This window comes from Perca fluviatilis, chromosome 22 (assembly GCF_010015445.1).
Source record: "Perca fluviatilis chromosome 22, GENO_Pfluv_1.0, whole genome shotgun sequence".
In the NCBI taxonomy this organism is placed as follows: domain Eukaryota; kingdom Metazoa; phylum Chordata; class Actinopteri; order Perciformes; family Percidae; genus Perca; species Perca fluviatilis.
Genome location: NC_053133.1, coordinates 14,077,122 through 14,101,130, shown reverse-complemented (window position 1 = coordinate 14,101,130; position 24,009 = coordinate 14,077,122). Strand labels below are relative to the sequence as shown.

The 24,009-nt window shown below is 38.9% G+C and overlaps 1 long non-coding RNA gene across 1 annotated transcript; it reads right to left on the bottom strand.

Moving 5' to 3' along the window:
• Positions 1-407: 407 nt before the first annotated feature.
• Positions 408-5,561, bottom strand: LOC120551948. Its single transcript, XR_005637938.1, has 2 exons — positions 5,217-5,561; positions 408-4,853 (listed from the first exon to the last, which is right to left on the bottom strand). It is a non-coding gene; the product is annotated as an uncharacterized LOC120551948 (long non-coding RNA).
• Positions 5,562-24,009: the final 18,448 nt, after the last annotated feature.

The window sequence follows — 24,009 nt, the reverse complement described above, 5'->3', positions numbered from 1 at the left end:
AAGAAATGGGTAAATTGTCCATGTCTTTACAAATTATGTGGGGTTACAGGTCTTGATATGTTTCCTCTTAAACACATTAATGTTGTGTTTATGTTTTTTCTCAGGTAGGTTTAGGGGGCACTGTCAAGACATTTTTAAGGGCTTGGGTCACACCAAAGCAACACTTTGCACACTATTTACTTTAAAGTAGAGTGGACTTGCTTCCTTTGGTAAACACAAATCCAGTTTGTGACACTGTTTTCAGACTTGCAATAAGGGTAAACTGTATAACAATGTCTCCTTAATATAGTCGTGTTTATCTTTTGTCGGCAAGCTAGCTTCTAGTACTGTCTGACAACAGAAATATACCAACTTCTGGTTCAACCACAGGTCAGACTTTGTTTACCACAGTCACTTGAGTAAGACACTATAGTTATTTACTTTATTCTTACACAAACAAGAAATTTCATCTCAGCGTGGCATATTGCATCGCTACAAATCATACAGAATTTTGAAAAAAAATAGCGTCATGGAGCAGACACTTCTGTGTTTTAAAGAACCAGATTTTTTAGTTGAACTCACCCAGTAACACAAAACACAGCGTTTATTTGAAGAAAATAAAAGTTTACACATAACCACTGTTGAATTCATTGTTTCGCAAATCATGTATATCATCATCATGTCTAGTTTTGTAGATGCAGTAATGAACAATTGTAGTCTGTACTAGCCGGTAGCCGCGTGATAGACACACTGCGTTTCCTGTTGTTGCTCCACAATAACAGCCACCAGTGTTTTGACAGTTGAATGCTTTTTTTTCTTTCTTTGAGAATCCCTCGTGTTTAGGTAGGCAAGCTGAATCCAGTGCGGGGAATGGCGGACTATATTGTGAGATAATTACTTGATGTTAATTTATCAATGGCTATTGAAGAAAAAATGCTGACTATAAACTGTCAAAAAAAAAATCTAAAGGATTATAAATGTAATGACCTAGTTAGCAGTCTATTATTATGAAATCAAAATCAGAGGATTAAATGAAAAGTGAGTTTTGGTTTGCCACTGCACCTCATTTATAGTCAAGTTGTTCTACTCATGAGGATTTATTCAATATCATGAAACACGTACTCCACCTTTAGTCTTTTGCTGGCTTGCTGTTCTTTGATGGTATAACCATTAGAGCACCAGTACTTTCCTCCCATAGTGCATTGAGCAGATCTGAAAGTCACTGAGAGTGTAAGGCATGATCCAGCTCAGGGAGTGGCGCAAATGAGATATTAAAATATTAAAGTGAAGACAAGAAGTTGAAGGTTTCCCCTGCCTGGATGAGAAATGTTAAATGCCCAGAATCTATTGAAATCTCCACCAGTTTTGTATAATGCATTCAATCTGCTAATTATTAAACGGCCATAAGATTTTAACACGTGAGGACACTGCAGGATTTCTGTCCTGTATAGTGTTTGGTCCTAACATAGAGCAGTAGGCTTCCATCTAGCTCATCAAAAGCACTACAACTCAAAGTAATCAGGCTGCATTGAGTTAGAAATGAAGCACATCAAATCAGGATGGAACTGAGATCACTAAATAATTGTTCTGCATATTACTGCATTTGACAGAATGAAGGGAAAACCATAATGTTCATAATCACCCTTTAGCATGAGGAACTGAAGGTAATTAATGTAAGGAAACTGCAAGGACGTGATTGACATTTCTGTAATGTCATGGAAAACTCTTAGTTTCTGATTAACTTATAATGTAGCCCAAAAATATATCTCATGCAAATGTGTCTTTATTATAAATGTTTATCCATCAAGTTTCTGTGCTGTTGAATAATCTTTTGTCCAATTATCCCCTCTGAAGTGTGTCTGATTTCATTCTGAAATTTAACCGAATAATGCTGATTATCATCATTAAATAGCACTACAGATTGTTTTGTTGCCATTTTCTTAGCTTCATTTCCAACCTGCCAACGGTGTATCTTTTTCCACTAAACCTCAAAGTGGATTCATGTATTTCTGCCTGGGTATAGTTTATTGTATAACCTTTGAATACCTTTCTTTCTTTATTCCCATGCCAGTGTAACAAGGAGAAACTTGCAGACAAATGATAAGGACTATTTGTCAGTTATTCCCAGTTCCCAGCCAATCTATTCCTTTTTTTACGAGGTCGTCTGACACCTATCCTGATGCCCACATCTATCACTTAAGTTTTCTTATGCTCTCCAGCCATAATCAGGTTGCTTGCACTGCCTATATTTAGTCCATTCAATGTCGTGTAAGGACGGGAAGAGATATCTGTAGTCTAAGCATTATGTGGAAGGGGCTTTTAAAGCTAGTGTCTCTTATGTAGCTCTATAAAGACACTCAAACATGTTGTCAAAACCATTTATAGGTTCATAATATACTTCAAATTGTTTTTCTGGGGCCATCTCTCCCTATCAAATGTAATTAAAGCCCTCTCCCTTCTCTCACTCTCTCTCTCTCTCTCTCTCTCCCTCTCTTTCTGTCTCTCTTGTTTGATGTCAGTTATACTTTGAGCCATTTGCCATGCCGCCTCTGATTGCTCATTCTGGCTTCATTATGTATGTTTATTGAACAAATAGATTCACAGACACCATTAACTTCTCATACAACCCCAAACTCTTATAATTGAAATGAGGCCCAAATTACCTGTGGTTGGCAATTTACTCCAACACATTCTCCCTTGCTGCTTTTAGAGAACTATAATACAGTTATCTACTGACTGTCAGACTTAACAGTTGGTCCAGCAACTGCTAGAGAAGTGGCAATGAGTACCTCTCTGGAGTCAGATAAAGTGCCTTGAGGAGCTTTTTAAGTCTGGGTCTAGTATAGTGGCTGGCTGATAAATTGTTTGGTGAGATCTGGTTAATATTAGTGATGCTGTCATACTTAATGAATCACTGTCAATGTTTCACATGACATTTGTTTTTTATAAGAAAGAATAGTGTCTTTTAAATTCAAAGATAGCAACCACAAAGATTAACTTTTTGAAGATGAATAAGACAATACCGCTTTTACTGCCTATCAATCCACCTGCGCAACATCCATCCCGTTTGACAATGGTGGTGTGAAAAATGAGCGTGGCCCAACAGCGTGTGTGATTGATAATTGCTGTACTATGGCCGCCTGCCTGCCATCTCCACTGTGGCCTGCCAATTCATCAGGCATCAGAGGCAGATTGGGCCGAAGACTAATGTCTGTGTCTGTCTGTGACAAACCTCAGCTATACGCTTTCTGCTGCAGCCAGGCAGCACGTTACTCGCAAATCTGGCTTATTACTGAGGTGACAGTCCAACTCTTGAACTTGGCATCAAATAATAATATAACAGGGAAAGAAATAGCTTGAAACGCCACAGCCTGCCTTCTGACACTTCAAAAGTAAAAGTCACCCAGATCAGTCTTAACGTTACTCTGTGCACTATTAGCATTTTTCAGTCAAATATAGAGCAATTTAAACAAAAACAGTTCCTAAACATTGCATTTATCCATTTCCATAAACAAGCAGGTGCTGCCAGGCTCACTCTACACACACCACCCCATGTTAATGAGGCAACGATATGCTCACTCTCTCTCTTCTTTGCTGATTGACTTCCTATTTCCATACCTCATTCGCAGATAGGGTCGTTATTAAGCAAATGAGTTGCTGCTCCAATGAGCTTTACCATCAGATAGCCGTGACTGAAGGTTAATGACAGTGTTGTTGAATGGGAAATGGGGAACCTCACAAAGCATGACACCCTGCTATGTACATGTGCCCTTTGACCTGCCGTCCCCTCTGGGTCCTGACTCCCACGGGTGCACGATCTGTGAGAGCGTGCTGCACCAGATGCTCGATGTTGAAAAGAAACAACATCATTAATCAGGGCAGGTAAAGGTGTCCTTAATGTACTTTTCACGTCCACTATATACGTTGATTGTTTATTATAGTAGACAGGCTGGTTTTCATACAATAAATTAGCTAACAGTCACGGATAAGGCACCCAAAAAGCAAAAGGGGAGGGAGACTTGAATGTGCCTAAGGTTGTTTTGAACTGAACATCTTGCCAGACTGTAATTTACTATACAATCTCACACTACACAGCAGGTGAGCACATGTAAGTGTAGCACCGGTATCACACCACTAACTGCGCTACTGGACCAGTTCTAGGTTCTAAGGAGTGGGGAGCAAAATAATAATTACACCAGAGACCGTTGCTTTAAATACAAAAGGCCGGCAATTTACTTGATGTAAAAACACACATAAAATACAGTATACAAAACAAAAATACCCTGCAGGTTCTTAATATTGAATAATTGAAAATGTATTTCACTCTCTTTTTGTTCTTTAGTTCACCTAAGTTATTTTAATAAAGCTAATCTAAGTTAGACCGGTTTTTTTCCTAGGTTGCACCTATTTTAAGATTCCTATTTTACTTCCTGAGTTAACTCTTTTCCCTTTCTTTTACGGGTAAGAAAATACCATCAATTTACACAATCAAATCAAAGTGGACCACAAACATTTCAAATCACATTTAAACATATGAACTCAATATGTAAACAAAAGCATGACACCTTAAATTCAAGCTCAAGTCCAAATGCAAGTTCGATTATTCAGTTCAATGAAGAGTTTCAGTTCGATTCAGTCCAAAAATAATAATTCAATCAGTTTCCAGTTCAGTTCAAAACCAATTCCTGATACTCCTACCACTCTGGCAGCGAGTCACCACATGCAGGAGATTTCCTCACTGATGCGATGGAGAAGATGAGTTGAAGTTCTGGGTCTGACTCGCCATCTTGAATCCCGTCTGTGCATGTGCAAGCCCGCACACTGCAGACCAATCCTCGCTCCGACCGAGCTTCAAACCAAGCAAAAAACCTGACCTGTGTAACAGGTCATAAGCACAATAAATCTCTTTTAAAATCCTCGAATTGCACAAATAAATGTTTCACAGTCTGAGTTGTAACGTTACTGCTACGGTGTTTTTTCACCTCAAAAATGGCAGCGGAGCGGTCTCTTTTAACTCACGGCTCCGTCTCCCACACAACTACTGCACACATCTTTCATTTACACAGCATACATTCACTTTTATAACATTCACAGTCTTCCTAAACCCAAAATATTAACTGGTAAACCATTTATGACGAAGCATCTCCTTGTAAACCGCTACGTTTTTAGCGTTAGCTTTCCGCCAGAGAAAAAAAAGGTACAACACTGCAAAAATACAAGAAAACAACAAAACTCACCAAAACCGGTGTGGCTTAGTTCTCATAAAATCCCTGTCAGTTCCCGACCAGGTAAATTATGTTTTTCAACTACAAAATCTACTTTTTCACTCTTTTTTTTCTACTCACTAACAGACATTCGTTCTCTCCGATTTCTCCTCTGCTCTCTCAGGTCTCTGCTGCAGCGTCAGTGAGGTGCTGCGTCTAGCGCCACTAGTCCCTTAAAGGGGCAGCGACATGAATTTTCTGTCAGCATACTTTTAATCTTAAACATTAAATGATTGTTGTATTAACATTTTTAATTAACTCAGATGAATTAACTTACATTAAATGAATCACTTTCAAACTTATGCAGCTTTTAACTATTTATTCTTATTTATGTCATATTTTAAACATGGGTTACATAAGGATTGTACTATTTCCTATTATGTTAGAAGCAATAGTTTTGTGTAAAGATGCTTTGCCTCAGGCAATATGATAATCAAGTGATTGCTAAAATATGTAGTGACAGAGCACCATGACCTCAGAGCTGCAATTGAAATATCTTTAATGCAGCTCAAATTAATTGCTTTCCCTGTTTGATGTACTGTTTCTACTCTATGCAAAACTTTCCCTCTTGTACTAACGTTTTGTTTAACTGCATTACACCTGTGTTGTTGAAGCTATTTCATCTGCTCTATAATTAGGTTTTCTGGTCTTTTTTTTTGTTCTCCGTTAAAGCGAACCAAAAAGTAGCTAAGGAATTTAGCTTCTTTTTGACAAATCCAAAATCTGCACCAAAAATCTTTTTCCGTAGGTTAATTGCCACATTTGAAAAGTCAATCTCCTTTGCCGGTCTTGAATGAATCCTTTCTTTGTGTCCTGTGTGCCAAACATAAAAAGAAAAAGAAATCGCTAGAATCCTTAGGGCTGGCAGTGCCAACAGACATTGTGCTTGGCTCGGTGCCTGGGTTTCACGAGAAGATTCTTTCATTTGCAGCAGGCTTTCCTCCCCTTAACATGGGGATAGAGGTGGGTTTTCCTGTATAAACACCAGAAAATCTGAAAATCACTCTTTTAATTTTGAATCTGGGTATTTTTTTTGTCACTTTTGTCTTAAGTGAAGACATATAGCAACTATTCTCAGATGAGCAGCAGGATATACGGTATATTCAATTTGATATCTTATGCCTCATTTCTGCTGTTTTTGCAGAAATGTGGCATAAGTAATTAGTAATATATACTAGTACGAGATAGCTACTGTAGGAGATTCACGTGGCTGTTCAGGTCGCAAACAAAACTATTAAAACTATTTAATCTCAATATTTGAGGGTTATGTCACTAGATTGTAGTAAAATAAATCTTGTGTTGAATTCCGTTGTAAAAAACAACAATATAAGATAAAACAGCTTATGTTTCAATGTTGATTTCAGTGGTTGCACTCAGATAATCTCTGCAAAACACTACTTTAGGCAACATTTCTGATTTCATCAAACTACATAAGCCTTAGGTAGGCCTATGCAATAGATAATTCCAGGGGGATTCCCTCTTTCATTGATGTGTGAATATGTAGATAACATGACAATCTTTCTTATACAAATTTGGATATAGCCTACTTTGATAAACATAAAAGAGTCAGTGTTACAATATAAGCCACTATCTAAAGGACAAAAACTCTAACCATCAACTGAATGAAGCTGATGTACTGTATGTGTATTTTGTATTCTACTTTTTTACTAAAAGTCAACCTTTTTATTGTGTCCAACACTTATGGTTTATGATCAAATAAGTGAAAATCTGATGTGTTTTGTGTTTGCTTATTAGCACTAATAAGCATTAATTAAAATGTTGTGTTACCATGCTTACATGAAAAACTAAGATGATGAACCTGGTTATAGTTATACCTGCTAAACATTAGCATGTTAGCATTTTCACTGTGCGTATATTAGCATGCTGATGTTGGCATTTAGCTCAAGCACAGCCTTTCTGAGCCACTGGTGGGTCCAATAACATCAATTTTATAATGTTCACTATCTACAACAACTGCCCATGAAAACGCCGGTATGGTACACTGACCAAAAAAATGTAATGGCATTTTATTTCATTAAGCCTGCAGTACAACAGTTGCATGTGTGTGTGCATGCATGCATGCATGTGGTGTGTGTTGACTTGATAGGCTGAATGCTGTGGGAGTGACACTGTCCAGTTGCAGGTGGTGCTGCTGACACTAATGCACCAAAAGCGACTTTGATTTGTCAAAGACACATTCAGATGGTAGACGTAAAAAATAATCCTTTTTTTCATTTTGGTTGCTCTGACACTGAACTCAGCCAACAACCATCCCAGCCCTTCAAACAACGCATGTGGGTTTTGCCTCGCATTGGGAGGAGGGAGACGGGGGAGAACATCTTCTGTTGGGCATTGAAAAAATCAACTGCATTGTGTTCAGAGTATAGAGACATTGATTGCCAGTCAGAGAGGAGCCTGTCACTCAGTCCTCCTCTCCTTATCCTTGATAGTGTTTCATTTCCAGTGTATTTGGAGCTTTTGCTCATTTCTTGCATTCAGTTATTGTTTAATAACATATGCAGATAATTGCTGCTGTGTGGCCTGCAGAGCAGAGTCTGCCAGCCACATTGTTAATTACTTGCTTAGTGGTTAATTACAACAGATTAAAATAGTATATCAAAAAACTATTTATAATGTGATTATGAGCATATTTGCATGGCACAATCAATAAAGCAGTTAATAAACAAAATTGGCAAAACATTCATTAATGAATCAGTCAGTTAATAATGCATTATTTTCTCTCTGAGCACTGAATATATTTCACAATTTATAAATGGATTTGTAAGATTGTTTTTGGAGCCTGATATTGTCTTGTATTCTAATTCAACTACACAAAACACAATTGGCAGTTTCTTGTTCAAAGTTGCCTTTATTGAACAAATTAGAAAAAGTGCTTTTTATAGCATGAGGAGTTTTACAGAAATGAAAGAAGATTAACTGGCACAATGTGTGCATTAAAAGAAGACTAATCACTTCTTCAAACACCTAAAATTACAGTAGAGTGCATGCTTCTCTTTATGTACATGCGATGGCAATATTAATAAATTTTTCATGTCTGAATAAGCACCCAAGTGACTTTTAGGCCGGACCAAGTACCACTTTTAACCCAGCAACAGTCGGAAACGAATGCTGTCGTAGTAACGTAGCCTGAAGGCTGCAGTTGACTTTGATGCCAGAGACCATGCTTTGCATCCTATCGTCTATCAACGGCAGGTTTCTATAAACCATATAGGCGGTCTTCCACTAACCTTAGTTTTTGTTGATTTAAACTTAACCATATTGGTGACGGTAAAATGGGTCTGGGTTTCTCACAGTTGTCATTTTCAAAGACACTGACAAACCTATTTTATCATTTAGATATAAGGACTCATTGCCTTATTCATGAATAATGCTGCAGAGTCAGTCTTTGTAAATCAAATAAGAGATGCCGGCAGCTGTTATAGAAATGAGTCTCAGATGCCTGGAATTGAGTGCTATGATTAAAGCTTTGCCGATTGATTCTTTCATTGCATTACTTGATTTTACTCTCCATTTTGCTTGTTTCTTACAGACTTATGACTAATAAATGATACACAAGGGATGACTGTTTCAATTCCATTCACCTTTTTCAATTAGAAATTAATTATTTAGGAAGCTACCTCAGTTAACTGCCAAACCTTGTCACTCAGACATCTTTCATTGCCTATTTGATTGGCGATCATTTGTTCATCGGTCTAATAATGTTTAATAGAGAGCGGCTGAGTCTGCGATTCAGAAGTGAGCGTTCTGTGAAAAAGTAGCCTTTCTTTCTTTCTTTCTTTCTTTCTTTCTTTCTTTCTTTCTTTTGCCCTTTTCCAGCTGAAAAGGCTTGCCAGCACAACATCCAACATCAGTGCTTTGGCCAAGAAGTTCAAACATTTCATCTCCCAATGAGGAAGAGCAGCGAGCAATTAGACCCATAAATAAGAGAGAAGCCCAAAACCAAAAGAGAGCTAGGCAGCCTGTTTTGTCATTGCACTGGGTTCACATCAAGGTTGAGTGTTAAATACGGTCCTTCAAGCTAAAATACCAGAATTGTGGTTGGAAAAAATCAAAGCAAATCGTCAGGACACACATGCCACAGCCCGCAAATATCATCTTCAATGATTATGTATAAGTTCACATGGCAACATGTTTTTGTTTTTTTTATTCCACAAAAAGGTCATACATTCCACAAAACACAAATACAAACAACAAAACAAATACATGACAGACACAAAATCAAGTTTAACCATCAATTACCCACCAAAAATCAAAAGATAAAACAAAAAATTGGAAAAATGGTAATAAATTATTGGAGTTGACCTATATTACACCTACTGTGGGCGATAATTGATATCTTGTATTATTTATGCTTTAATTGTTTAGATCAGGCCAGCTGACAGTCTTGCCTGGGCCCGGGACGAGATCTTAGATGCCCCCCCCCCCCCCTCGCGGCCAGATCTCTCCTTTTCCCTTGCTCGTCCTCTCCTCACATCTCTCACTGAAATTAAGTGTGTAATCAGTCTCTGATCCATCCTGCTCAGACTCTCCGACAGGGCAGCGAGCCCCTCCCGCATCACTCTCTCTCTATCTCTCTCTCTCTTCTCTCTCACGGGTAGCCTGACTCTGTCCCTCCGTTGCGGGGCAGCGGGCCCCTCCCGCATCACTCTCTCTGTCACCTGACTGCATCTGGATCTCTCTCTGTCTCATCCTTACTGACGTAGCTACCAAACTCAACTGTTTCTGTCAAAGTTAACCTGTTGTGTCAGGCTTTTATACAAGCTAATGGACGTTAACATTAGAGCTGGCCTGTTAAGTTACGTTACAAGGCTCGTAAACGTTGGCTGCGCTGGTTCTTACCTTGCTCTACGTTGACAGTTCCAGCTTCACCGTCACCACCTTTTTTTAAATATTTGTTTAGAAAATCTCTAAGGCCTCTATTTTCTTCTTCTCTTTTCTTTCCTTTTCCGAGCTCCGGACTTGTGCTGACCGAACATTTTGAGCGTACTGAACTTCAAATCAAGTGACAACATCAAATTTTGATCAGTGGCCAAACCATTTTAATGTTGGGGGTGGGGGTGGGGTTCTTGACCACCATTTCCAGGACAATTAGGAAGAAAACAAATAAAAAGCTTTTATGTAATTCAAATATTATGCTACATATTTTTTTCCACAAATAGGCCTATTTAAAAAAAGATTTTTAATTATTCCATAATTTAATGAGGGCCCAGTTCCCCTTACTGTGGGCCCGGGACAACAGACCCGTTTGTCCCCCCCTATCGGCGGGCGTGGTTTAGATAGTTTATGATAATTGTCAGCCGTTGTAACCCACCATGGAGTGTTGTTCCCAATGCATAATTTATGCTGTGCAATTACATGGGATCAAGCAAACTAGCTTGGCTTCTCTTAAATGTCTGTAATATTTGAGTTTGCATCCTCTCTAGAGACTATATATAAGCATCATAATGATACTCCGGGATAAGACCTTACATAAAAAAGTCCCATTTCATCCCTAACAAATGTCCGGTTTGAAAATGAAAATTTTTCTGTATCTAATTTGAATTTCTATAGCTGGATTTCTTATATCAAAACCAATTTATTTTACAACTTGCAAGACTAATCAATTGAACCTCTCTTTTGTGATTCTTTTCCAGGTATTCTGAACCAAACCAGTTTCAGCATTAACAACCCCCATCACATCACCTGCATGGACATAGACCAGTGTAAAATGGGATTTAATAAAGACTTAAAGGTGCAATATGTAATATTGTGTGTAATACTGGCAGCTAGCGGTTAAAATAGTTACTGCACTACCAATTCAAAATACTGGAGAGTCGTTTCCCCCGCCCCCTCCTGCCCAGACTCGAAGTTCACGGGGGTTGCCAGGCTGAGACCGCAGCATTCACAACAACGTTGCTAGACACTTTTCTCACATAGCCAGACATTACTCCACAGCACGCAGCGTAGCTAACGGTAGATGCTGGCTATATTGACAGTCATAAAGCCCGTGCTCACGCGCGGAGCTCTGTAACCAACGCAGACACACTTTTTTGGCTTAAAATTACAGTATGAACCGCTAAAAACACAACAACCTCACTGTCCTCTCCACACGCCAGTCAGGCACACTTCCTCGGCTTAGAAGTACAACATACCGCCGAAAAATACCACTACCTTACCGGCGGGACACACTTCATTGGCTTAGAATTATGGCAAAAATCGCTAAACACACTGCAAACTCACAGTCCTCTCTTTCCGATTTACAGCCCCCTCTCGTGGCTTAAAATAACTCACCGTTGTCGGCTCCAGCTGCTGACGAGGCTACCGCTGTAAACAGCCGTGGCCTGCGGTCTCCGTATTGCGTACGTTAACAGGTAGCAGGGTTAGCATGGCGGCGTTAGCCAGGACCAGTCGGGATCACTTTACTGGCTGTGTCTCAATTGTTTTTGCGAGTAACCAACTCGGGTACTCTAGCTATATAATTCAATGTGAGAACACAAATGTTATCCGGTAATGTCTACCGGTTCAGGAGAAAATAAGCCAACTCTGCGTCCTTTTGGGCTCTAAGCTGTCTCCATCTTTCAAATACATCTCCAATATTTACCAGGGGGTTGTTATGTCTCTGGTCACGCAACTGTTAGAAACATGCTGTTTTCTTTTTTTTAGGTTGGGTAGAATCTATCTCCATTGATCCTGTTTGTTTGTTTGCTGCTTTCATGGCTGTACTAACGTTACAGCTGTAGCGCGCTTGGTTTACGTTTTTACAGGTATATCTGGCAACCCGGCCTGGCTGTCAAACTGGGCCGTTGATAACAACACACAGATCAAAACATAAACATAAATTCCGTCACGGAATGTAAATTTCAAAAAGAAAAAATACTGAAATTAGCATTGTTGTCAGAAAAGATAGTATTTCAGTTTAACATGTTTCCTTAATATCTGATGAGGCATTGGTGTCATTTTTGGATTTATTACAGTACAAATATTACATATTGGACCTTTAAGAATAAATGGTGAATTAAAGAAGAAAGTTGGGGTCAATGGTATAGGTATAGCAGGTATAGCTTTAATTTGACCTACTTCTGCCTGATCTTTGTTGTATGTGTCTGTTGCAGCTCATGCTTGACGGCGAGCTGCAACAAAGCAAAGACAGAGGCCCTTGGGACACAGATACAGGATCATGAGAGTCACAGCAGACTGAGAGGAATTCAGCAACTCTTTAAAACTGGGATGGGGAAGATGGACTGGCAGGTGACTTTCATCACTCCCTCTATCACTCTCTCTTTCACTCTATCTATTTCTTGTGGCAGTGAGGCTGCAGGTGAGTGTTCATATCTCCAAAGATTGTTGGATTTGCATGGGACAGAGGCAGTGGAAACAAATTAATGCAACATTGACATATCATATCACCTTATAAGTGAATGTAAGTGAAATCGTCATTCTCCTTTTAGCTCTGTTTTGGTCTCCACCAACTCCTCAATAAAATATCTGTCTCTTTAGCTGCTAAATGCTCCACTACGTTCACCAGCTAGTCGCTAGCATTGCCTGTCCGTCGTTTGTTGCTCGGCAGGTAGTGTACAGTTGGTTTTTAAGAGCATTTTTGCTAAAAACATCTGCATGCTGTGGCTGAAAACAATGAGATAAAGAGAGTTAACAAAAACAGTGTTGAGGGCCTGGAAAACCCAAACAATGAGCTAAAAGATGAAAGATTGCTTTTCTGTTCATTCTTTTCATGTTTCTATGTGTGCATCTGTGAGCACTGTACTGACCAACAATACATACAGTCCTGCACATCATAATATTAGCATTTTACCATCTTTTGCACATCATCAAAAAATATAATTATAATTAGAATATATAATATATAATTAATTGCAGACATATTCCCTTTACTTTCACACTAAGTCTAACCCAATAAACTCAGGAGACATTTTCAGGACATTTTTAGCAAAAACATGTATGGCAATTTCATGGCTGTTGTATTTTCGGTGAAGCAACATTTAATTAGAAATCGTTTGAGTGTGAACGATATCAACAACAAGCTCATTACAGGCTTACAAATTGCATTTACAGTTGACAGTTCATTTCACAAAAAAAATACTTATTTGCTCCTTGATTAAAGTTTTTTTTTTTTATGGTGCAATATTAGTAAACAATCATTATTATTTTTACGCTTACATTATTTTTTAGCAACCCCAAAGCAACACATGTGCCTTGGGACACAGGATTAGTGGGAAAGTAAGAGGGGATTGTAAAGTTTAAAGTGTGGTAGAGAGAGCATAGCTATGCTGTTAGTGTGTTGAGTGATGAGTTGTATTAGTTTGCCAATTACAGGAACATCTGAATGAACAGCATAAATATATGGAAAACTATTCATCATTTAGAATTACAACAACTCTGTAGGTAATAATGGAAATACTCATTCATCTTCAAAAGTCACTGAGAAATGATAATGTGTGTTCAACCCATTACAGCCTCTAATTTAATAATGGTTTCAAAAAGGGTGGTGGTTACACTACATGATTGATTGAGTTGGTTAATATTATTATTTTAATGTGATGCACATTAAAATAATATACAATTATTGGATTGTGGATTGGGATTCTTTATTAATTATCAACATAGTCCATCCCTTGAATTTCTGTGAAACCTATTTATCCTATTGATTTCCCATTAGACATAAAATTTTAGCACTTGCACAAAGTTTTTTTTCTTCTTTGTTTACTGTTTGGTTTGTAATGAGTTCTTTCTTCAAGGGAAAATGTTGACTCACCGAGAAAAGCTTTACATCTACACTCGGACTCAGTTTTACTGCTGACCCTTTTTGTTTTTGAGTTTGTGTGATTGGAGAAGAAAGTAGCTGAAAGAGAGATGACAGGAAGAAGATGAAGAGCTAACCTCAAATACATACTTTTAGCCACAGAGACATTTAATGTCTTGTGTTTAGCAGGCAGCTTCAGCATCGGCTATGAGTCAGACATTATAATGACTTCAGACCTTCAAACCTCCACGGCACAGAGGTGTTTCTGTTTGTAACCTAGTTACTAATGGGTCCGCACTGTGTGTGTCATTTGTCCAAGGGTGCCAGTCCAAATGACTTAATACAAAAAACCAACCTAAGCTAACTTTACATTTTCTATTTGTAATTTGTTCCATTTGAAATTCCTCAGTTTGTAAGTGCAACAGGATGTGCCTTTTTAATCTGCTGTCTTCCTAAAAAAGCAGTCTGACACACTGCCTGCCCTGTTAGCATATCAGTAAATCAGACTATTGTAAATGTCTTTGCAAATGCAAAATGTAGAAAACTAGCTGTCAGATAATCATGAGACCAAACCAAAGTAATGTGAGGAGGCATTTTTGATTTACATGAAAAAAGCATTGATTAAGGTAAGGCTATGAGGCCTGTAAGGCTGACTTCATAAAATGCAGCTGCCTTACATTAACATTAGCTTGTCACTCAATGAGTCAGTGGAGGCACAGCAAATGAACAGAATCACGTCAATTTGACGAAGTAGTTCCACCTTAGGCTAAGTGGGTTGCGTTTGAATTAGTTTAAACAAATTACATGTTAGATCAAATGTGTACAAACTTGTGACAGCCCTATAAATCATATTTGAAATAAATTGAATCTAAACACTACCTTACTGTAGTTCACCCATTAACTTAACGCAATTAAGTACTGCAGCAATAATCAATACAGTGCCTTTTATTGGCTGGTTATACAAAACCCAAAGCAGCTTATTCAGCACATACATAATGTCCTTTATGCAGATTTTTATGGTGCAAATTTGCTCCTTATAATCGTAGTCTGAAGGAGGCATTGTTCTTTCCAAATGATACTAGTTTTGTCAGCATAACCAGTTTATGTTTTACCCTGCAAATCACACATTTTTTAATTGCCAAAACACTTGTTGGATGTGTATTTCCTGCTCCAGACAGACGCGTTTCCATTCATTTTAGTCCAATTTGAATAATGAACTCACTGACTCTTGAAACTTAGCTAAGCCGCAGTACCACAATACAGTATGTACAGAACAATAATTATTTTATCTTAGTCAATGTTATCTCATAATTTTGTGGTAATACTGTTGAAAGTATGGACTGATTTGCAAAGTCTGCTGATAATTGCTGGTGCCATGCAATAAGCAAACATGGGCATGGTGGAGAGGATTATGTGTATTTAATCTCTCTTTAAATTGAGCTGTTTATTAGCTGTCATTTAGATGGCATTAATTGATACCTTATTATTGTACTATGTGCTTGTATGATGGCTTAACTACATCAGCATCACAATAATAAGAGTCAATGACAACCACATAATATCTCAACAGTTATAATTGCAAATGTGACATCTGTTAAAACCCTTAATATAGTTCTATCTATTATTATAATCATCAATTATGCAGTACATTACACACGCTGAAGGGACCATAAAGCAAAACTGTAGTGGAAATAGTAAGACCTTGCACACAAAGAAACACAAGAAATGAAGGCTGTGAAGTCCTAAATAACCATATAGTGGCTGTACTGATTGCCACTACTTGGTGGTGTGTACTGTATGTGTCAGTGTATGTGTGGAAGAAGTGGCTAATATGTGTGTGCATTCACGTGCTATATGTACCAATGTGCTTGTTAATTACAAGTTGTCCCAACTCCAGATCCTTTGGCCCTAAATAATTTGAGTTTGATTGTGTGGCTGTTACAATCAACACAAAAGTCTGCGAAGGTAGTAAATATGTAGAGGAAATGTGGATAGGGACACTCAAACATGTATGTCTGAGGAGCAAGCACTCAACAGCTGAATTTCAGATTGAATTGGTCTCCCACATGGCCATCACTATAGTACACAAGCTTTTTCTAAATCCATTGTCTCCTATAGACAAGCATCTTTTAAATTGACGCTGTAGTGGGTCACCTCAAAAGTGGAGCCTCTTCATTTCCTCTCTATTGTGTTGAGTGCAGCCCACACAACACAGATGGATGCACCTCTGTCATAACTTGACACACTGACGGCACCTTCTGATTGCTGTTTCATTTGTCATCTCTGCTTTCTTGTACACAGTCCTCTATGTTGCCTTTACTATCAGCTATCAGAGGACTTTCTTTCCCTTTGTTTTTCTTTTTTCTTTTAATCTTACTACAGTATAACCAATATAACGATAAAAGGTTAGCGGCTAAAGAAGGAATCTCTGAATACTGATTTTAGTTTGCTAATCACCACCAGTGCTCTGTGGGTAATATGTGCAACCTTCTGGACATTAGCAGTGGCTTTTTGACTGCAAGTGACAGCAGAGTGCTGTTTTTCAAGGCTGCCGGGTCTGGAGATGTGGGGTGCTGTTTAATATGCATGGACTCACTAATTACAGCCCTCTTACTCTAATGATGTGGCCTTGAGACCGGCATGCAGAGGAATGGGCTCAAATAACGACACACGCACGCACACACACACACACACACACACACACACACACACACACACACACACACACACACACACACAAATTCTGTTTCTTTCACACACGCACAAATCACTAAATCATTTAAATCATTGTGAGGAACCGGTAATGCTATCAGTCTAGGTCTTTCAGGAAGTTATGTGGTTAGTTTTGTTAAGGGTCAGAAATGATATGACTTATGACACATTAGGGGGCGTGTATGTGTGAAGCTGATTTAACCCAGCCGGCAGGTGTGTGGGAGAGATTGAGATTGATTCTGGAAGGAGGAAGACGGAAGTGGGCACGCTGCAGGCTGATGCTGAAAAGACACGCTACCACATGGTAAGACTATTGAAGACAAAGACTCTGAAAGCATATTCTTGTTTTCCACCAACACAACTTTTGTAAATACATATTTTAAAACCTGAACTACACACCAAGGAACGGGCTGGCGAAGAAGTCAACACAAGACGCTAGAGCTGCTCGGAACACACAAGCCGGCTGTCACTCCTGATGACCAACTCTAGCAGGCCAGAAACGTGAAACGACACGACGGCTGGGTGAGTCAGTTTAACATAGCACAAGCCCTCTTAGGTAGGAAAGTATACACTCATCCAGGCCAGCGAAGTCTTATTCTCACGTTAAACGCAACACGCAAGGAGAGGAGACAATATAATTAATGTTACAAGCTTCGATAGCCTTTAGTAGCTGTGTTTTGTTGTTCTACAAGCCCAGGTTAGTTTAGCATTGTAATAAACCCGTCAAGCAAATCTGCTTGTTGGTAGACATTTCAGATGGTGGTGCGCACAGCACATACTGTATACCATAACAGATCACATAGAACAGCAGCCCATTTCAGCATAACACAAGAGATATCCATACAGATAAGGCAGATTTAAGGCTCAATGAGCTAAAATTACTGAAATGCACAAGAGATGCACATGCCCAGAGAAAATTGTCATGTCAACTGGCAGATCAAATGGGTAATTTAGATTTTCGGTACATAAGGTTCTCATTCTGTTACTCCACCAAAACTGTGAGTAATCTGAAATCTCCCCTACTGCCACCCTAATTAACTATCTATTACACATCTGTCTGCAGCTCTCCAGCAAAACACTGCCACATGTGCATCACAAACTTTCTGCACACATACAAATATTTGTCTGCCCCTGTCCTTCTCTCCGACATATTTTCACACACAAGCCCGAGCAAGAAAGCTACACATCCCCTCGGTACTTTTGTTTCTATAGCTGTCTCTCACCAGTGCACACACACACAGAAATAAACACACACTGCCTAGGTCTAGCACTTTCCAAAGGCATTGTGGGAGTTTGCTGTGGCGGAGACATTAAACACATGGAAGCAAAATATCCTGTTTGAGCCAAGGTACACTAACACAACACTGCAGCTACACTTTGATAAACGGCCAGCTGAAATTTAGAAAATACATTTCAGCAAAAAAAATATACTACACATTCAGAGGCTACCCCATGTCACAGGAGGTGATTGCATTGTGTTTGTGAAATACAAAGCAAATTAATAATTCACACAAGGCAGAAACATATTCCACAATTTATACGCTGTGTTTGCATTGCCATGCATTGTGCTGGATTACTTAACGACGGATAAAGCTTTTTTTGTTTATTTTTTTGAAGGGGTCTTGTACCTAGATGCACTGGCAATTCCCTTGAGAGAGTTCAGACTAAAAATGAAAGCAAAGCATCCAAATTGTTCCTCAGCCCTCAGCAGGGCTTCTGCTGCTACATGGCAAAAATTCCACAGCTCTATGCCGCACCGTGGTGAGCGGAGAGGGAGATTACAGCATTGTGTATGCTTTCTGAAGCTTTATCTTCGCCCCTGCTCAGCGGGTGGTTTTCACACCCACAAAATGGATCAATTATCCAGTCACAGACACCCATCCACACCACTCTCACACAATTAACTCGGCCTGACACATGATAAGAGGGGACTGGATGATTTGGGAACAGCTTCCTCAGTTGTAAAATCAATCTAAATGCATACCCTCGCAACCTTCTCCAAAAATAACAAATCTCTTTATTTTCTGTTTTACTCCAGCTCTCTTGTAATCACAACAGAGTCCATCTGTGGTTGCCTGCCTCATGTTGTATCAGTAGAAGTAATGCTTCCTTAATTCTGGCATATGTAGGAATGTGACTACCAAACTGTTTGGATTTAATTAGACAAGAGTAAAGCTCTAAGACTGAGATGCACAGTTGTTTGCATCTCAGTTGTCACTGACGGCTGTCTCCAGCATTGACCGAACTGGCAAAGTCATATTCGTAACAAAGCAATATGCTTTGAATGTGAACGCCCCCTGTGGTTCTTTTCCTGAGGTTGAGCAAGAACACAATGTTGCTTTAATTGCTGTTTTATAACGGACACACTGAGGCAAGCGGGCAGACATTTCATAGACCCTTAGCTTAGATAGTCTAATAATGTTTGACTTAACATGTCCTAGTTGGCCTAAATTAAACTTTAATCACATGAGCAGACAGAAATGCAAGGAAATGCCTTTTTCTTATAGTAGGTTTCAGACTAACAAGCAGTGGTCTTCAGTGTAGGTCCAATCTTGTAAAATGCAAGCACAAACCCACAAAGTGATAAAAGCATCAGTGTAATACTTAATAATGCATTGCAGAAATGAGTACTGTTAGAGTCAGCTTACACCAAAAAATGACATTGTTGGCATTGTTCCAGGCTCAAGCTTTTAACTTTACCTAAAAACCATCACCTGTCTGGCCAATAACTTTACTGTTTTGGTTCACTCTTGCGGCTCTCATAGCATTGTTCTCAGCAAAAAAGCTATAAAAACCCACTGTACACTACCTGCTCAGCACTAAACTGCAGTCAGACACAGTTAGTGTCTAGCTGGTGGACGTAGTGGAGCATATAGCAGCTAAAGAGACAGATATTTACCTCAGGAGTTGGTAGAGACCAAAATGGAGCTGAAAAAGAGTGAATAACAGACCTACATTGGCCAGGTGGCCAGCAACCACGACTCCAAATAAATCATAATGTTGCTCCGGGTGTGTAAACAAGCATCTGTCCACCACATCAACTTAAAAATTAGTCTCGCATTGCCAGACGCTCCTCTACAGCGCTGCAGAGGAGGGTCTGGCTAGTCCACACAGCATCTGGGAGAAAAGCGTGCTTTGGTTTATTGGCATTTCTTTAAATCAATCCCAATCGTCCTGGGCGGTGCTGTAGCTGGATGGAACTATGTTGCCGTTGCAACATAGTACATTCAAAAGTTGTTTTAGTCGTGCTCAGATTGGACAAAGAGTCTAGCTAGCTGTCTGGATTTACCCTGCAGAGATCTGAGGAGCAGTTAACCATAGTCCTCATAAATCGACCAGAGTTTAAAATTACAACATAAAGAAAAGGTGATATGTCAGTGCTTCCCCCAAGTGACCGAAAAAATCAGCTATTGCATGTTTAAAGCTTTAGTATGTAACTTTTTGATATTAATGAATGTCCATTACATTCAAACCATTGACAAATGAGTTGAAACAAATATAATTAATATAATTAAGACTATCAGCTCCACACAACTCTCTCTGTATTTTTCAGTATGACTATGTTCAGAAGATTGTATTATTCGGCGACTTTCATGTGCAGAAACTCAAGTGAAGATAATTACCTCTTCTGAAGAGTCCATCATGTTTTTTAATCCTCCGTGTCCTCCTTGGCTACTAGCAATTGCATGGAAGAGGGGTGGGGACGCTTGCGTGATCACGGAAGGCTTGTATCATGTGGACACACCGATAGTTTTGTTGTCATTACTTAGAATTCCTCATGGGGGCGACAGAAACTACGCACTATAGCTTTAATATTAAAGCCAAGCCTGGAATAATGGTTACAATTTCTAATTCATCAGCTGATCTCAGTAATGCTTACTTGACAATTTGCTCCATTTGTACATGCAAATATGTGACACCTTTGATGGAGCTGGGTTCAGTAAGTAAGAAAAGTAAGGTAATATGACTAATTACTTTTTCTGTTGAGTAAAATGTGATAAATAGTTGATTATATCTTTCAAGTAACTTCCCCAACACTAATACAGATACACACAAACTAATCCACACAGATGCACACCTCTGATGAATCGTTGTACCTTTCAACCCTGATTTTTCCAGGTAAAGCGCGTGCAGTCATCCATCGTGCTGCACACTCTGAACTTGTGTGTGTGTGTGTTTTTAGTGAAAAGAAAGATTGGTTTTGGAGGAGAGGGAAAGACAGAGAGAGAGAAAAAAAGACTTGGTGAAGGACAAAGCTGGCTCAGCACTCTCAACCCCCACCAACCTCATATAACCTCATCATGCTTTGGGGGGATCATCATGCCGCAGAAACAGGAATAACAACATCAGCTTTGCGACATTCAATATGATCCTTATATGAATTCATAAATAACATAGTCACATGGTGGCAATTACTTTGGGACAAACTTTTCAGAACAACTCACATTTCCATTCGCATATGTTCAGCCAGACATTTTATTGCCTCCCTGGATTTTTTTTATTGCTCCAGCAGATGTTCTAGTGGCTATCATCAAAGAGATTTATGCAAGCTGATTACAGCCAAAGAGTCTCCAGAACTGAATAAACATATTCAAGCCGGAAATGGACCCAGGCTCCTTCTGTAGATAAATAAGGTCTGCTCTCCTTTGGTCTGTAGTTTAACCTGCATGTGGAAAGAGACTGGGTAAGGTCTGACATGTACTGTAGGAAGTAAAATGTCAGGAATCTTTTGTTTTAAAAGTGATCCATAAAATCTTAAATTCACCTCTAACATAAGGTCCTAGAAAAGTGGCTAAACATGAAAACTTCCTTACCCTCTCATTATGTGTTTCCTTCTTTCCCCTTTTAGTATCCATATTATTTCACCTCTAGAAATGTGTTTTCATGAGTTCAAATGAGTCAAATTGTTTGGAAGTTTCTACCAATTATATCCCATTTCTGCTTCAACTTACCCAATTCATAACTACTATTATGAGTCAAATAAAATCAACTGCGACCACAACATAAGACTGCATTCTGTTGACTTACCAGACTCTATAGGGCTTCTCAAGTAGGCATCTCAGGCAGCATTTACTCACTGCGTACTGTGGAACTCCCATCAAGCTTCACTAATTAAGATGTCTAAAAACTGCATGTAAGCCTATACTGTACCTGCACTGCCAACATCTAAAACTCTCTATTTTATTTAAGGAGCTTATTGGTGCTGCACAAGGTCTGGAAATAGGAACTACATAATACTTTAGGCCTAATTTAATTTTGGGCCACAAAATTACAAACACTAACATTACTTATTATTCTGCACTAAAACTTTAATTTTTACTTTTGGAACCAATAGTGTGTTATCGTTATTATCTGATTATTACCTTATTTTTGTAATGGAAAAATAAAAAAAAGTCTTGTAAATTATATCAGAACTTTTCAGAAAAGCTTTTTTAAACTCAGTCTCAACTGGTCCACAATTATCAGAATATTCTGTGAGGTCATGATGTGTGCATTCTCCTATCTATCTTTGTGTGTGTGTGTGTGTGTGTGTGTGTGTGTGTGTGTGTGTGTGTGTGTGTGTGTGTTTGTGTGTCCATGCATGTGTGCGAAACGTGTGTGTATATTTTCGCATATTCTATTGTGTCCTGGGTTACCTGCTGCCAATGCTGGAGTCAGACACTATGAACAGCCAGGGCAAGAGTGGCAGCTGACAATGTTATGTGCTTGTTGCCTGCATTGCACCACTGAAAGCAATGAATTAAGCAGTAAACAGGTTGTTTGTCTATGCCTAAACATTTAATTAGAATGCCTCCAAATAATCACACAGAGTCCCTAATGGCCTGCGTGGGCCTGTGGCCTGACCTGTCGATCAGTATTCAACTTCTGAAAACATTCAGTCTTAAGTGACACCAATTCATTACAGACAGGCAGTACCGGGGACCACCAAGGCTGCTGCTGCTGTCTCTTGGGTTCTGAGCTGTCAATATGAAGGACAGAGAAACCGCAACAGTCAGCTCAAATCAGCAATTAACAAATAACCTTTTACATTAATTTAGAGCCAACTCTTAAATCTAACTGGAATTGTAAATACATTACACTGTATTGCTCTGATGAGTGTGAAATTGTGTGTGTGTTACTTGCAGCACTGGAGCATTGGGTAAATTAATTTTACTTGGAAAACCCAAACCAGAAGAAATTATAGCTGTGAGTGTAAATCAGTGAGGATGAGATTTGTATAGTAAGTTATATTTCTTATTTCCTCACATCTATAATGCTAAAGCTGTAGGCAACTATATATACACTTTCAAGGAAGTAATTTAAAATAAAATCTACTTTTTTTCAGGGGTGATTTAGAAGGTGAAAAGCATTTGTTGTTAGTTTATCAGAAAGATGTGCTGCCATTTTCACAGGGGGTAATATGATTGCCGTCTTATAATAAACACATAATTACAAATGTTTTTCACTTTATTGCTCAGATGTTCATTAGTTGTCTGATGTATGGGTTTTACAACATAAACGTTTTGTTCTAACATCAGAGTAGCCTCTTAGCAATTAAAGTCATCTATTAGCAAGCAAAAATCGTATATTTTACTGACACAGCACTATCCTCCTCCCCTAGTCCGAGGGGGTTCAGCTGCTCTCATGATGAGCTTTCGGTGAATGCTGAAAAGATTGATTAAAACACCAGAATGATGTGTCTCGCAGCACAATTAAAATCATTGATTTTCTAGAGTGTGGCTTAAAGGGATTTCTAGCCTCATTGATTGTTTGTCCATTCCAATTTGTTGATTATTTCCATGGAATTGAAGCTTCGGTGCGATGAAACCTCACCAATGTTAGTGCAGTTTGTACATTAGACTCATTATATCTTCATATAAAAAAGCAAGTCTGACTTGGATTTCTTCACATGACCAAACCAAGCTTATCCGGCTAATTAGCTTACTACTGTAAGGTTTACAAATTAATTAAATTTGAGTTCATTTGCTAAGGGTGTTTTTGCAATGTTTATACAGGTAAGAGTTTGCATGTTTGTGTTTACACAGTCAGTATTTGCAAATTTACATCAGCAGTTATGAATCTGCCTCTATGGTTTTCCTTGCATTTGCCTGAATCTAAGTTCTGCTAGCGTCTGATTGGTTAGTTCAGCTACATGTAATACAGTAAAACGAGAAAGTGTTGTTGTTGTGGAGCTGATGAAGTGTGGAAAACAGGAAAGTGCTGCTCGACAAAGTAATTTGTCTCCATCCAGCTGTTTCTTCTAATTTAGAGTGATACAACCACCACGTATCGAACACTCACGTTACACTGCCTACA